Genomic DNA, 14198 nt, shown 5'->3' with positions numbered 1-14198 from the left:
TCAATAAAAAAAATATTTAAAATCACACACACACACACACACACACACACACAAGAAAACCATACAATGATTCCTACTATCACAATTTCTAATCATCATTTTTCTAAAGATCATAGCTGGGGAAATAGGCAAGAAAAAATAAAGTTAAAAGGATACATGCTGAAAATTAAGAATAAATACTGCAATTATTTAGATGACAAAGATAATATAGTTGGTAGTCTACACAGAAAACCCAAAGAATCTATAGAAAAATTATTAGGATTAATAAAGTTTGAAAGAACTGCTCAGAAAGAAATTGATGTAAATAAATCAATTTTATTTCTTTAAACCAGCAACAAATCAATAATGCAACTTTACTATTTATAATAGCAACCACAGAAAACTCATAAAGATGTACAATAACTTTGTAGAAAATCATAAAATTTTATGGAATGATACTTTTAAATATCTAAATTAATAGAGCAATATACCATATTCTTGGAAAAAATATTAACTCATTAACTTGAAGTTGGATAGAATTCTAATTAAAATTTCACCATGATTTGTGTGTGTGTGTGTAACTTGGCAAGGTGACTCTGAATACTGGAGATCAGAGTCCTGAGGAGAGCCACAACTCTTCAAAAGCAAAAAAAAAAAAAAAAAAAAAAAAGCGGGGAGTTTTGCTTTAACTGCAGCAAAAAGTTATAAAGTTCTACTAATTAAGATTTAATTGTGGTATTAGCATATGAATAGGGAATTTGGCTAAGGGACTAAAGAGAGAGCCCACAAACTAATTCATACATTTTGGAAACTTGATTTATGAACAAATTTGGCTTTTCAGATCAGTGATATTTGAGACCAAGAATAGGAGTGAGTTTTTTGTTTGTTTGTTTGTTTTTTTCAATAGTTTTTATCAAAGATGGCAGGTGCATGGCAGGCTCAACTCACACCAGAAATCCTGGACAGATGTTAGATGCTGTTACTCAACCATAGTGTACTTTTTTACTGGCCTGAAATGTCATCTTAAAGTACTTTCAACCCAGCACCCCAGGAAATAGATTTGGCCCATAATATTAAGCCAAATTGCTCCTCTAGCACAGATTCAACTGTCCAGTTTCCTTTATCCTAATTGTGGACTCTCTAAACATTTTAAATACTCATTAAAGTTTGCAGGGACCAGGGGAGGATGTTATCTTCTACTGATCTTTACATAGAAACAGCCTCCAATATAAATGAATAAACCAACATTCTGAATTATATAGCAATTATTTATTATTCTGATTCTTGAGAGTTGTTCCCGAGAACCAACTCAGCAAAGGAACTGATGAAATTTAGGTTCTAAATGTACCAAGCCAGGATCCAGGCCCTGGGCCAGAGTGGGCCTAGAGACTCACTGCCAACCTGTGAGAGCCTGCCTTGGTAGCCAGTTCTTCATCGTGTCTCTGTGAGCACAACAAAATTTTACTTCTTACTCATTCATAATTTAGTAAATCCATGTTAAAGCTTTGGCTCAAAATAGATAAGTATTAGATCTGCTGTAATACTAAAGGTCACCTAGTTGACTTTTTAAAATTTCATATTCCTTTTTGATTTCCATTGTCTTTTCCTAGACTAAATCAGTTCTCAGTTAAACAGATCTGATGTAGAGACATATTCAGAAGCCACAGATCTGCCCACATGCAGTTATTCTGATGGAACTGGAACTTATTAAATATGTACTTATGTGACTGAAGTAAAGCCCACAGTTAATTAAGTAATTCTGAAAAACCAATAAGAGTTGGCAATGCTAAAACACATGAGTATTAGCAATAAAATCACACATCGACAAATTGTTTTTAGATGATGTTGGTACGTTCAGATGCAGAGAAGTAAATAAACTATAACCCTTTGATATTATGGCAAAAAATGATGAATAACTTTGAATGATATTAAGAATCCATCACCTAGAAACTGCCTAAAAAGTAGGAGGTATTTTAGCTGACAAATGGCTAACTAATTTGCTGGCTCTCTAATAAACTACAGAATAAACCATGAACCCAAGTAGTGAGGCTTTTAACTACCATCTTTAAAAGGTCAATATTCTTCCATATTTATGAATATTCTGTAAACCAAAGGTCAGAATGAAAAGTCTGAAAAAAAGAGTGTGTTAATGGTGATAGTGGAGCAGAATATTGAAATGGTGGCATCCTGAATGACTGCTTATTATATTTATATCTAAAACTTGAGGGGAAGAAAAACAAGACTAACAAACATAAAAACTTCTTTTCCATTTAAAAATTGTATCTTGTATTTCCAGATTTTAAAATGGTGATAATAATTATGTATGTTTAATAATAATAGCCATAATTTTCTGCACATTTATTCTGTGTTAGCCTATTCTGAACACATTACATGTATCACCTAATCTATACTAATAATAGGCTAGGTGGTCATCATGCCCTCATGCATCATGCCCTAAAGTCGTCACAAGATGGCCGTTCACAAGATGGCTGTGTGCAAAGTGGAGGCAGGGCCCAGCGGAGGAGGCAGGTTGCGGCAGGGGAGAACAGTTGTGGGCAATCAGGCCGGCAGGGGAGGGCAGTTGTGGGTGATCAGGCCAGCAGGGGAGGGCAGTTGGGGGCGATCAGGCCTGCAGGCAGAAGCAGTTAGGGCCAATCAGGAACGCAGGAGGCAAGCGGTTAGTATCCAGCGGTCCCGGATTGTGAGAGGGATGTCCAATTGCTGGTTTAGGCCCGCAGGGATCGAACCTAAACCGGCAGTTGGACACTCCCCCAAGGGTCCCAGATTGGAGAGGGTGCAGGCCAGGCTGAGGGACACGCCCTCCCGTGTACAAATTTCAGGCACTAGGCCTCTAGTCTCATAATAATTCTATCAGGTGCTTTAACAGATGAGAATACTGAATCACAGAGAGGGTAAAATACTTGCTCAAGGGAACTCAGCTCCCAAAAGGCAAACTTAGAATTAAATCTAGGCAGCCTAACTCAAGAGCCTAGTATTAATCATAATGCTGTAGTGTGATGGTTAATTTTATGTGTCACTGACTAGGCTATTATATATACCCAGTTGTTTGGTCAAGCATCAATCTTCATGTTGTTGTGAAGGTATTTATTATATGCAAGTAATACTTAAATGGATAGACTGTGAGTAAAGCAGATTATCACCCATAATGTGGATGGGCCTCATTCAATCAACTGAAAGCCTTAAAGTCAAAGACTGAGGTTTCCCAAAGAAAAAGCAACACAGAAAGCCCGCCTGAGTTGCCAACCTGCAGATATGGGACTCAAAACCCCAACAACTCTTTCTTGCATTTCCCGGCTGTTGGCCGGCTCTACAGGGTTCAGACTAGCCAGCCTTCATACCTGCGGGAGCCAATTCCTTAAACTAAATTTCTCTCATAGAATTGTAACAGGCATGTATGTATCCTATTTGTTCTGTTTGATGGACAATCTTGACTAATCATTTATGTTGGTATGACTTGTTCTGTTATTTAACATTATTTTCATTTAATCTCCATCATTACCTTATGCCCCAGATAAGGAAGGTATTATTAACATGTTAAAGATAATGAAAACAAAGCCAAAAGAGGTTGGATTATTTATGTAAATCATAGCACTAGTAAGTAATAAAGCCTGAACTAAATGTAAGTCAAAGATTACAAGATCTGCCAGAAGATGTAAGGTGTGGCTACAGGAGATGTGTTATATTTCTGTAGGGATCTGAGTTTTCCACCATCTACCTCTGTCTTCTGACTCCTATTAACCATATTTTTAATGGCTTAAAAATATTTTCTCTACCTCACATGTTTTCTATGTCTCAATAAACAGTCACATTTGTCAGATAATTCAAACAAACACAGCAAGAGAAGAACACTGAATCAGAAGCGTTCGATAATTTCTGCCTCCTAGCCACTTTCTGAGGCATGATATGCAAAGAGGCAAAGATGTAGAAAAAGAATCAAGAAAACCAACATCTTCATTTGTTTATTCAAATACACGTGGAGAGCCTATTGCACAGTGTGTAAGCCTGTTCTTTGAAAGATGGCAAAAGGACAGTGTTATTATTGAGTCACAGAGCAATGGGTCTGGGCTACAAGCCTGTAAAGTACCTCTAGTCCCAACAGTCATATTTTTCTCCTTAAGCTGATATACCATATCACCTGTGTACCACTCTAAAGTTTAATATTTATTATATGCAAGTGTTACAAGGCAAACAATAACATCTTCAAACAAGGAGACCACAGTCGACATTACTTAGGGCTCATAGGTGGAATAAGAGATTATGGTGCCTAAAGGTTAAATGAAGAGTGGTGCTTGCCAGTTGAAAGTAAAGAGCATTACTGTGTAAACACTTGTAAAGATATGATCTTAATAGCTATGCAGTGAGTATTTATTAAGGAAATTGTACTGCTTCTAAGATTGTGATAACCAGCCCGTAGCTCTGCACAGCATTTTCACTCTAATTCACTTGGCAACTCATTTACCCTCTCACTTCAGTGAATTTTACAAATGTTATCTATTATCTTCAAATCTTCTCTCTTTCTCCCAGAAGATCTTCTCTACTTCACAGAGAAATAGAAGCCATCTGATGGGAACTCCCTATCCACTCACGTCAGTACCAATCCTCCTCATTTTCCATTTGCATGGGAGGGGCTGACTCCTGTCTTGGACTAAACTTCACCTGGTTCTTTAGCTTCCATCCTGTGATGGTGAATTTTACATGTCAATATGGCTAATCTACAGTGTTCAGTTTTTGGTCAAACACCAGTCTTCATGTTGCTCTGAAAGTATTTTATAGAAGTAATTAGCGTTTAAATCAGCAGACTTCGAGTAAAAACAGATTACCATTCACAATACAGCGAGCCTCATCTAATTGAAATTGAAGGCCTTAAAAGACTTAGGTCCCCAAATGAGGGAGGAATTCTACTTTCTGATTCAAGACTAGAACATCAACTTTTGCCAGAATTTCCAACCTGCCACTTGTCCGGTGAAATTCAGACTTGTCAGCCCCAACAACCCCGCAACTGTGTAAGCCTACCCCTTAAAATTGCTGCTTCATATTTTTATATTTATTCTTCTGTTGCTTTTTGTGCCTCTTATTCACATATTTTTTGAATGAATGAATAAATAAATGAACAGCGAGGTTATTAGACAAAAGAATGTTAAGCACTATGGAGACTATTGAAAAATATAAAATGACTCCTTAAACAAGGTATGTGTTGGTATGATTAAGCACACACACACGTAATGCCATGTGTTAGTTATAAGCAAAGAAGTATGGAGATGGGGCATGATAGCGGGGTGGGATTGTTCAGAAGATTTCTAGGAGGCGACATACTTAAAGATCATTGTAATAAGAGACATAACCCAAGAGCTCATTTAGAAGACAGAATAAGAAAAAAATTGGAGCCAAGTAAAAAGATAGAGAAATGAGACATCCACAAATAATTCTGGAGGTAGGAAAAAGGTAGGGAAAAAGAGAGATTTTTAAAAAGATAGTGAGTTTCTCCAGGGAAAAATCCAGTTTTGTGGAGAAGCCTATGTAGGAGAAATTTTAAAGAAAGTGAAAAGGGGTTGAGGGGAATAGAAAAAAAGAAAAGAAAATATATATTTTTTTATTTAGTAGGCCACAGGTGAATACATAGAGAAAAGTTTCAGAAAATAGTTGAGGCTGAGGGTAGATTATGGGTTAAGGAATAGAAGAAGGAAGGGAAGCAATGAATACTAAGTCTTCTTTCAAGGACAAGGGAACTAATTGCGACCTGTGATGTCCCTGTGATGCTTCAGCAGCCTCCATCCCCTGTCTGTCTGTCACTAAGGCTCACCATTCCTCTAACAAATGCCCGTCATCTTGACCCTACCTTTTTCCTTCTCATGCCTGCCTCTCTACTTTAATTAGTCTCCCTGACTCCCATTTCTCCTCCCTCCGGGGCATCCCCTGCGACTGAGGTAATGAGGAAGATGAAGGCAGCAGGTGGCCCAGGACAGACAGTGTAGCATGAAAAAAAAGCAGTAAGAGCCCAAGTGGTGTGGCTCAGTGATTGACCTTTGATCTATGAACCAGGAGGTCACAGTTTGATTCCGGGTCAGGCCACATGCCCAGGTTTCAGGCTCCATTCAGTAGGGAGTGTGCAGGAGGCAGCTGATCAATGATTCTCTCTCATCATTGATGTTTCTAGCTCTCTCTCCCTTCTTCTCTGAAATCAATAAAAATATATTTTAAAAATATATACTAACAACTAAAAGAAAAGCAGTAGGAGCCTGGCCTTTGGAATTGAACAAACCTGGCTTGAATCTTATTGCTGTCTGATCTTGAGCACATTATTTAAATTGCATGGGACTCCGTTTTCTCATCCCTAAAGCACAGACAATACTTTTCTATTGGTTTGTCATAAGGTTTAAATGAAATAAAAAATCTGTCATACAGACAGCTGTATTCCCACAAGGTGTTCAGTCATTTTTATTATGATACCAAACTAATGTTCCTAAAGCACTCCCCTCATTATTTTATATCCATGACTAAGAGCTTTCAAGGCCCTATTTCTTGCCACTTTAAATGTAAATTTCTCTCTCCTGGACTGTAATCTCCTGTGCCAAGGTCCTGTCTTAGTCATCTTTGCCATCCCAGTGAACAGCTTAATCCATTTCTTCAATACAACCTTTCTTTATCTGGAAGAGAGATGGGCTTGTTAAATTGCCACTAGGATAGAATAAGATGGGTTTGGCTTCAAATAGTAGAAAATATACTTAGTAGTGACTTTACAAAATAGAAGCTTATCTAATATAACAACATTCTAGAAGTAGTGAGTTTCTACCTTAGTCAAATTACTTTATGATGACTCACTCCTAGAATGTTGTTACATTAGATAAGCATCTATTTTGGAAAGTCACTACTAATTATATTTTCTACTATTTGAAGCCAAACCCATCTTATTCTATTCTAGTGGCAATAACGTTCTAGGTGTGACTTGTTTTAATTTAGCCTGCTTATGACTCACAGTATTCATTTAATCTAAGGATTTATATCTTTCACCAATTCTGAAAAGCTTTCAGTCTTACGTCAACAAATTTTTTTAATATTACATGCATCCAGCACTTAATTGGTCTTACTAGGAGAACTTCTGCTTCCCTTTGTTCTCCATTTGCTATATCTCTTTAAAGCTATTACGATCTCTATTAGGGTAGAAAACAAGGCCATTTCCCTACTTATAGAAGCCATCTTTAGGGCTAAAAGCAAGGTCAAGCCTGTGTGTGAGTGTGTGTGTGTGTGTGTGTGTGTGTGTGTGTGTGTGTGTGTGTGCATTCAGTGTGTTAAAATAGGCCTCAGTCAGGGAAAATTTCCTGGGGAGCTGTGTCTTGGAGGAAGACGAGTTTACTAGAGAGGCACAGGATGCCTGCTCCAGGCACAGGACACAGCACGTGTAAATGCTCAAAGACTGAAGGCAATATCGATTATTTGAAGATCTGTGACTAGGTTCACTGGACAGAAACATAAACTGAAAATGGGGAAAGCGTCAAAGACTAGGACTGGATGATGAAACCCCATTTTAATTCCATACTAAAAAGCTTAGATTTTATCCTAAAGGCAATTGAAGGATTCCAAGCAGAAGAGAGACGTAATTAGATTTCCTCTACAGAGTGCCAAGATGAAGAACAGATGCAGGTGACAAGAGACCATTGCATGAATCCATATGTCTAATTCTCCATGCAATGAAAGGTCACTGGGGGCAGATGCTGTCAGGGGATGGTGGAGGGATGCAAAGAAAGAGTGCCAGTGGTAAGTACCTGACACCAAGACACAAAACCAAAGGAAAAAGCAGGTGGAAAGCTGGGCAGAGGGTTTGAAGTCAAGAAGAGCAATCATGAGGGTAGCCAAAACTGAATCAGAGGCTGGTATCCAAGTTTGATTAAGATGCCAAGAAATCTAGGCCAGGAACATTCAGACCAACCTAAATTAATGAGGAGAACAGTGCAAGTTTGTGCTGTCAATTGTGTATGTTGTAGTCAGTAATGGGGATGCTTTTAGATAAGACTATTTTCACTTGTTCTCATGACAGGTGGACATGCTCTCTGTTTATTGTTACCACCTTTCTGATTGGATCTACTTGATCTACCAGCATCACTGAAAATTTATTTTTAAATACAGTCAACAATAAAAACTATGAACAAACATAATGCTATGTAAATAATGCACACAGCTTTTGAGTCGAGAGAAAGAATTCTTTAATGTAGCTGTAGCTGTATCTCTATGGGTGCCGCGATAGAAATATCACATGGAGCAAGGTGGCAGTGTTCCTGCCAGAAGAAACAATCTGTGCCGTCTTGATTTCCCATTTTTCTATGTAAGAGGCTCTGGCAAACCTCTAGATGCCTGGCAGGTGCTTATCACTCGATTCCTACTCCAATGGGAGAGACACAGTGTGAGGATGTGATTTCAAATTTAAAACAAAATCCACACTATCCCAGCCATGAGCTCTAACTGGTGATGCTCCAGGGAAGCAACTGCTACTAGCTAGCTCTTGTGTTCTTTTGGGAAATGAAAGCTGTGTCTTCCCCATTTTAGCAACAGTGCACCTCCAACCCTAATTAAATATCCACAGCGGTGCATGCCTGCTAGCACTGAAATTTAAATAACGGGGAAATCAGAATTGTATTCTATAAAATTAGTAGGCAAGTGACTTTCTCTTTTTCTACCACTTTGAACTGTGGTGATTCCTACTGTGCTCAACTGTGTTGTGCCACATTTTTAATGTGAACTTTTATATCCAAGAATATTATTGAATATGTTACAATTATCAAGTAAGCGCTTGATGTTGTAGAGATGAATGATTACAAAATCTTTATGCAAGATAACAGAATCAAAGACGAGGCAGGAAGATACAGACGAGGAGTTTGCAATCTGCAACACAGAGCTCCAAATAACTACAATACAAGACACTCTGTGATATGTGCCAAAATTAGAGCATAAACAATTGCCAAATGGGCAAAGAATCCCATCTTGGACACACTACCTTTGAGGTGCAGCAATAAAGCTCATAAATAAAGTGAAAATTTGATTGGGCAATAGGGAAATTGGAACTGAGCTCAGATGAGAGGCTGGTGTTGAAGGCTAGAATTGGAAGTTACCCATCCAGAAGTTTTTAGAATAAATATGAGTGCCAAGAAGAAGCATGTGAGAGAGAAGAAAGACACTATTCAGCCTTCTATAAGACTTAAAGAAATGTTGAGCAAAGTCATAAACAGAGTGTGAGGGGGAAAGCCCTAAAATAAGGACACAACCACATTGGAGTGGGGCATGAAGAAAAAGAATACAAAGAACATTATGAACAGAAAGAGGTGCAAGATTGGAAGATCAGTGAAAAATTCCAAATCAGGACCAAAGAGACAATTTCCTGGTAGCATTGACTTTTTCTACATATCATTAGTGAGGAGGGGGACTAGTAAATTAATAAATAAACTCAAGTTTATATCATAAGTAGATTGCTATATATAATTATGCTTTCATTGTGTACTCTAGTTAAATTATGTAATATGGGCTTGGTCATTGTTTTAGTGTTGTTTTTCTAAAGTCCAGTGCAACACAACCCTACTAGGTATTGAAACAAATAGATTTCTTAACCCTGTGGGCTTTATCTGAGTATTTTGGTCAATATTTAAAAATCTAGACTTAACAGGATAAGAAGGTAAAACCTTTTTTATTGTTTCCTTAATATGGCTTATCATTATGTCAATGAAATATAATTTGCTGATGATGGGACCCAAGCCAATTCAAGAAGCAAGAGAAACCAGCAAGTAAGCCTTTGCAGTCAAAGTTGAGAACTACTGGCATAGAAAACCACTACTGATATAGAGCTAACTTTCAATTGTAGGAAACTGGAATAGAGAAATAGGGAAATGACATCCCAAAGAAGCACAGAGACAAATACAGAATGAAAGGCATTCTTGAACAGGGTTTCCTACCTTTAATGGGGTACAATTCACCTGGGGATCTTGTTTAAATGCAGCTTCTGAGCCAGTAGGCTTAGAGTGGGGCCTAAAATTCTACATTTCAGGTAAGTCTCAGGTCATGCCAGTACTGCTAGTCAGCAGACTCTACTTTGGGTGTCAAGGGTCCAAAAATTCACAAACTTGATGTATCCACCAAATCCATGGTATGGGGGTGGGCTGGGGAAGCAGAGTGAGAGCAGCAAGGAACTGGATGTGAGAGTCTTAAGAGACACTACAATCAAATGTAATGATCAGTGCTTGTTTGGATCCTGATTGAACAAATTAATTGTAAAAGAAACTTTGTAAAGACAAATTAATATTCTGGTTCTGAACTGGGTTTTACACAATTCCAAGGATTTTTTTTATATGTTTTATTAATTTCAGAGAGGAAGGAAGAGGTAGAGAGAGATAGAAACATCAATGATGAGAGGGAACCATTGATTGGCTGCCTTCTGCACACCCCCCACTGGGGATTGAGCCCACAACCCAGGCATGTGCCCTCCACCTAAATCAAACCCGGGACCCTTCAGTCCCCAGGCCGACGCTCTATCCACTGAGCCAAACCAGCTAGGTCTCCAAGGAATTTTTAATCATTTTGTTAGGTAGGATAATGACTTACTGACTGGGAATTGACCCACAACTTCCTGGTTCATAGGTTGATGCTCAACCTCTGGTTATGCAAGATAATGACCATATATTTTAGAAATGCATGTTGAAGTATGGAGGAGTGTAACGCTTTAAAACAGTTCATGAAAGCCCAGTCAGAGTGGCTCAGTGATGTCCTCCTACTAGGAAGTTTCCTTCTGCCCACCCTCCTCTTGGAAAGGACATGGAAATGTGGCCTAATTCTAATCAGGGGGACTGAGGACAAGCCTGCTGGACACCTTCCAAGAAAGGTTTTATTTTTTAACAATAACAAAAAAATGATGCACACTACAAAGTACTCCTATTTTTTCAGCCAAATGTGGACTTTACAGCCAGCTTGCAACCATGAGCTCAAGTGTAACCAGTAAGCAGATAAACTGAAGATGGCATACTGGGAAGATGGAAAGGGGTTGGACCCTTGATTTCATTGATGAGTTGCTTAATTAATCATGGAACGCCAGGCTTTTTGTACTTTAGCACAGTTAAGAATGAGGCCTTCTACCAGATTCTTTTCTATAGTTAATAGTCATAACATTAAAACATGGAAGAATTTGTCATTTAAACTAATTATATGCCTTGTATATTGGAATCCAAGACAATCTTTTGAAATTGTACCCCAGAGATCTTTCAAGACCAATAACTCTGCACTAAATCTTGACTATTTGCTGTCATGTAAAAATGAAGGGCTGCTCTTCCTTATGCATGCTCATTATCATCCTTTGAAAAACATTCTATTGAGGTATGATTGACATTCAAAAAGCTGTACATATTAAATATACACAACTTGATGAGTTTGAAGGTAAGTATATATCCATAAGACCATCAGCACAATCAAGACCATAAACTTATCCATCACCTCCAAAAGTTCCCTTTTGTTCCATTTACCTATTACTTACTTTTTGACTTACTTATTTATGATTTTTCTTTTATTGTAAGAGTACTTAACATAAGTTCTACCCTCTTCACAAATTGTTAAATATACAATATAGTAGTGTTGAGTATAGGCTCATGGCATAATGACCCTTTTATGAGGAATTTTAAAAACTCAAACTTACAAAACTAGAGAGTAAAATAGTGTTTACCAGAGCAAAAGGGATGAGAGGTGTCAGTCAAGGGATACAAAGTTTTAGTTATGCAAAATGAATCAGTTCTGGACCTACTGTAGGCCATTGTCATTCTTCCTAGCCTCTTCCCTTGCCTGCTGATTCTCCTTGAAAACAAATACTGGTCAGCACTCCTTCTGGCTTTTCTGTTTGACATCATTCCATTTTTAAACAACAGGAGTCTGTCCCCTGACTTGTTTGTTTATGGTTGTATGTTTTGTCTGTGGGCATTCCTCTCTCATTTTTCATGAAAACAGACGTTGTTGCCTAAGCACTTTCCCCAAAGTAATAAATAAAACAGTATTGGGATTAAAAAAAAAACACACACACACACTTTCTGGTTTCAGTTAATTTAAACATCCAACCCAGATGTTCCAGCTCATCCAGATGTCATTAAATGGATGAGTTAATTTTTCTATTAGTCTATAAGATGTTTAGTTCAGCTTTTGAAATGGTGTGAGACAAAGGTATTTCACAAGTACTCAAAAATCATTGTTTAGCTAGCTTATATTCTTTAGCTGCTCTGTAAATAATTCTCCTAAAATCTTTTTTCTTTGTACTGGTATACAGTCTTTTGGTCCCACGGCTACATTGGCCTACAAAATGTTAGGTAGATTACAGTGGAGGCACCATCGCCTCTCTCCACAAAGTTCAGGTACCATTCCATCTCAGAAATGGAATTTGGATGTACTCAAGAAAAATAATGAAAACAGTTTTTAAAAGTTTTTACTGGAGTAAGACAAATAGCTTTGGAAGAGGCACTCTTTAACCAATTAGAATAAGTAATATTAGAATCATGAAAACAAAGCAGAGCTAAATTCAGGGCTTTTGCCCAAATCCTGTTGATTGTATAGCCCTCAACCCTGGGCATTTGATAACCAGCAGGGCCCAGACTCAGGGCTGTGGGGCATGCATCTGGCCCCTACTCAAGCTTTGTTAGCAAGTTAACAAGCAAGGAATTGAAATAATTGTAAGTAAAAAAAGTTCCACATGTTTATAGTAACTGAGGGTGAGGATGCCAGTATCTGTATCTGCCAGCCTACTGATGTTTTCCTATGAATTCTACTCACTTTCAGAAGTCCCCAGTATAATCCTGATGTACCAATAACACCATTGAGCATTGAGCCCTATATCAATGCTCTGTGAGGCAGACATAGATGACAACTCTAACCTTGAGGACTGGTTTTAATCAAGTTTTACTCAGCCAGCCACCTATTCCCAATTGAAACATTCCCAGTGCTCCAGGAGTAAGGGTAGGATTCATTGTCAAGGTTTCTAGGAGGCATGCTAGCCAAGCTGCTTATAAATAAGCCTGGGTCCTTTCTCTAAAGGCTGGCAGATATAGATACTGGCATCCTCATCCTCGGTTACTATAAACATGTGGAACTTTTTTTTACTTAAAATTATTTCAGCCCTAACCGGTTTGGCTCAGTGGATAGAGCGTCCGCCTGCGGACTGAAGGGTCCCAGGTTCGATTCCGGTCAAGGGCATTTACCTTGGTTGTGGGCACATCCCCAGTGGGGGGTGTGCAGGAGGCAGCTGATCGATGTTTCTCTCTCATCAATGTTTCTAACTCTCTATCCCTCTCCCTTCCTCTCTGTAAAAAATCAATAAAATACATTTTAAAAAAATTATTTCAATTCCTTCCTTTTTAACTTGCTACCTCCCCTCTCTCCCCCCAAGGCGAGGCTGGCTTATTACTGCAGAGTTCTGTCCATTGTTTGGGTCAACAATAATCTCTTCAGTCCAGATACTTCCATGCTTGAGGCATTTTCCTTGCCTTTTCTCCATGCTGAGTCCCCACCAGGACATAGGTGACCCACAGGCTGAGGGTAGGGCAGACAGATGCAGTGAGTAAGACTGACATCCCCTGGTGACAAGAAGTATAATTTGTGTTTGTTCCTCACACCTAACACTTTTCTTTGTTAATCATGTGGGCACCTGATGCCTCTAGAGTAATTTTGTTTCTGCACATTTTGTAACAATCAGGGGTATCAGTGAGATATAAAAAGAGATTAAGATGCTGAAGGGGCAGACCAGAGAGGACCAGCAACCTGATGTATGGCTTTGATCCCAACATTAGGCGGTTGCTTGTTGGGGCCACTGGCTACAGTTCGCATGTTTGAATAAATTTTGATATGCTGTTAGCGACTTTTTGTTAATAAAGGCAAAGAAGCAAACAAATCAAATTTTTTCATATTGGGTCATAAAAGACACCTCAAACAAAATGATCATAGCAGTTCAAAATAACAGGGTGATCAAAGGTATACCACATGAATGCTAAAAGCAAATCTATGAATCTTAATATCAGCATGGTTGAGATCTGGCCAAAAATATTAAACAGCACCTTGAAGGGCAGTTTATAGCACTGCGGGATGTACTTCACACTATATGTTATGAATACTTATGTACCAAATGCTAGAACAACAACATTCATACAAGAAACAAGATATATGCAAAAATATACAGAAACCCTAGAGACTTAGAG

Source organism: Myotis myotis, unplaced genomic scaffold (genome assembly GCF_014108235.1).
Source record: "Myotis myotis isolate mMyoMyo1 unplaced genomic scaffold, mMyoMyo1.p scaffold_m19_p_7, whole genome shotgun sequence".
Taxonomy (NCBI): Eukaryota; Metazoa; Chordata; class Mammalia; order Chiroptera; family Vespertilionidae; genus Myotis; species Myotis myotis.
Note: the sequence above shows the minus strand (reverse complement) of the source record.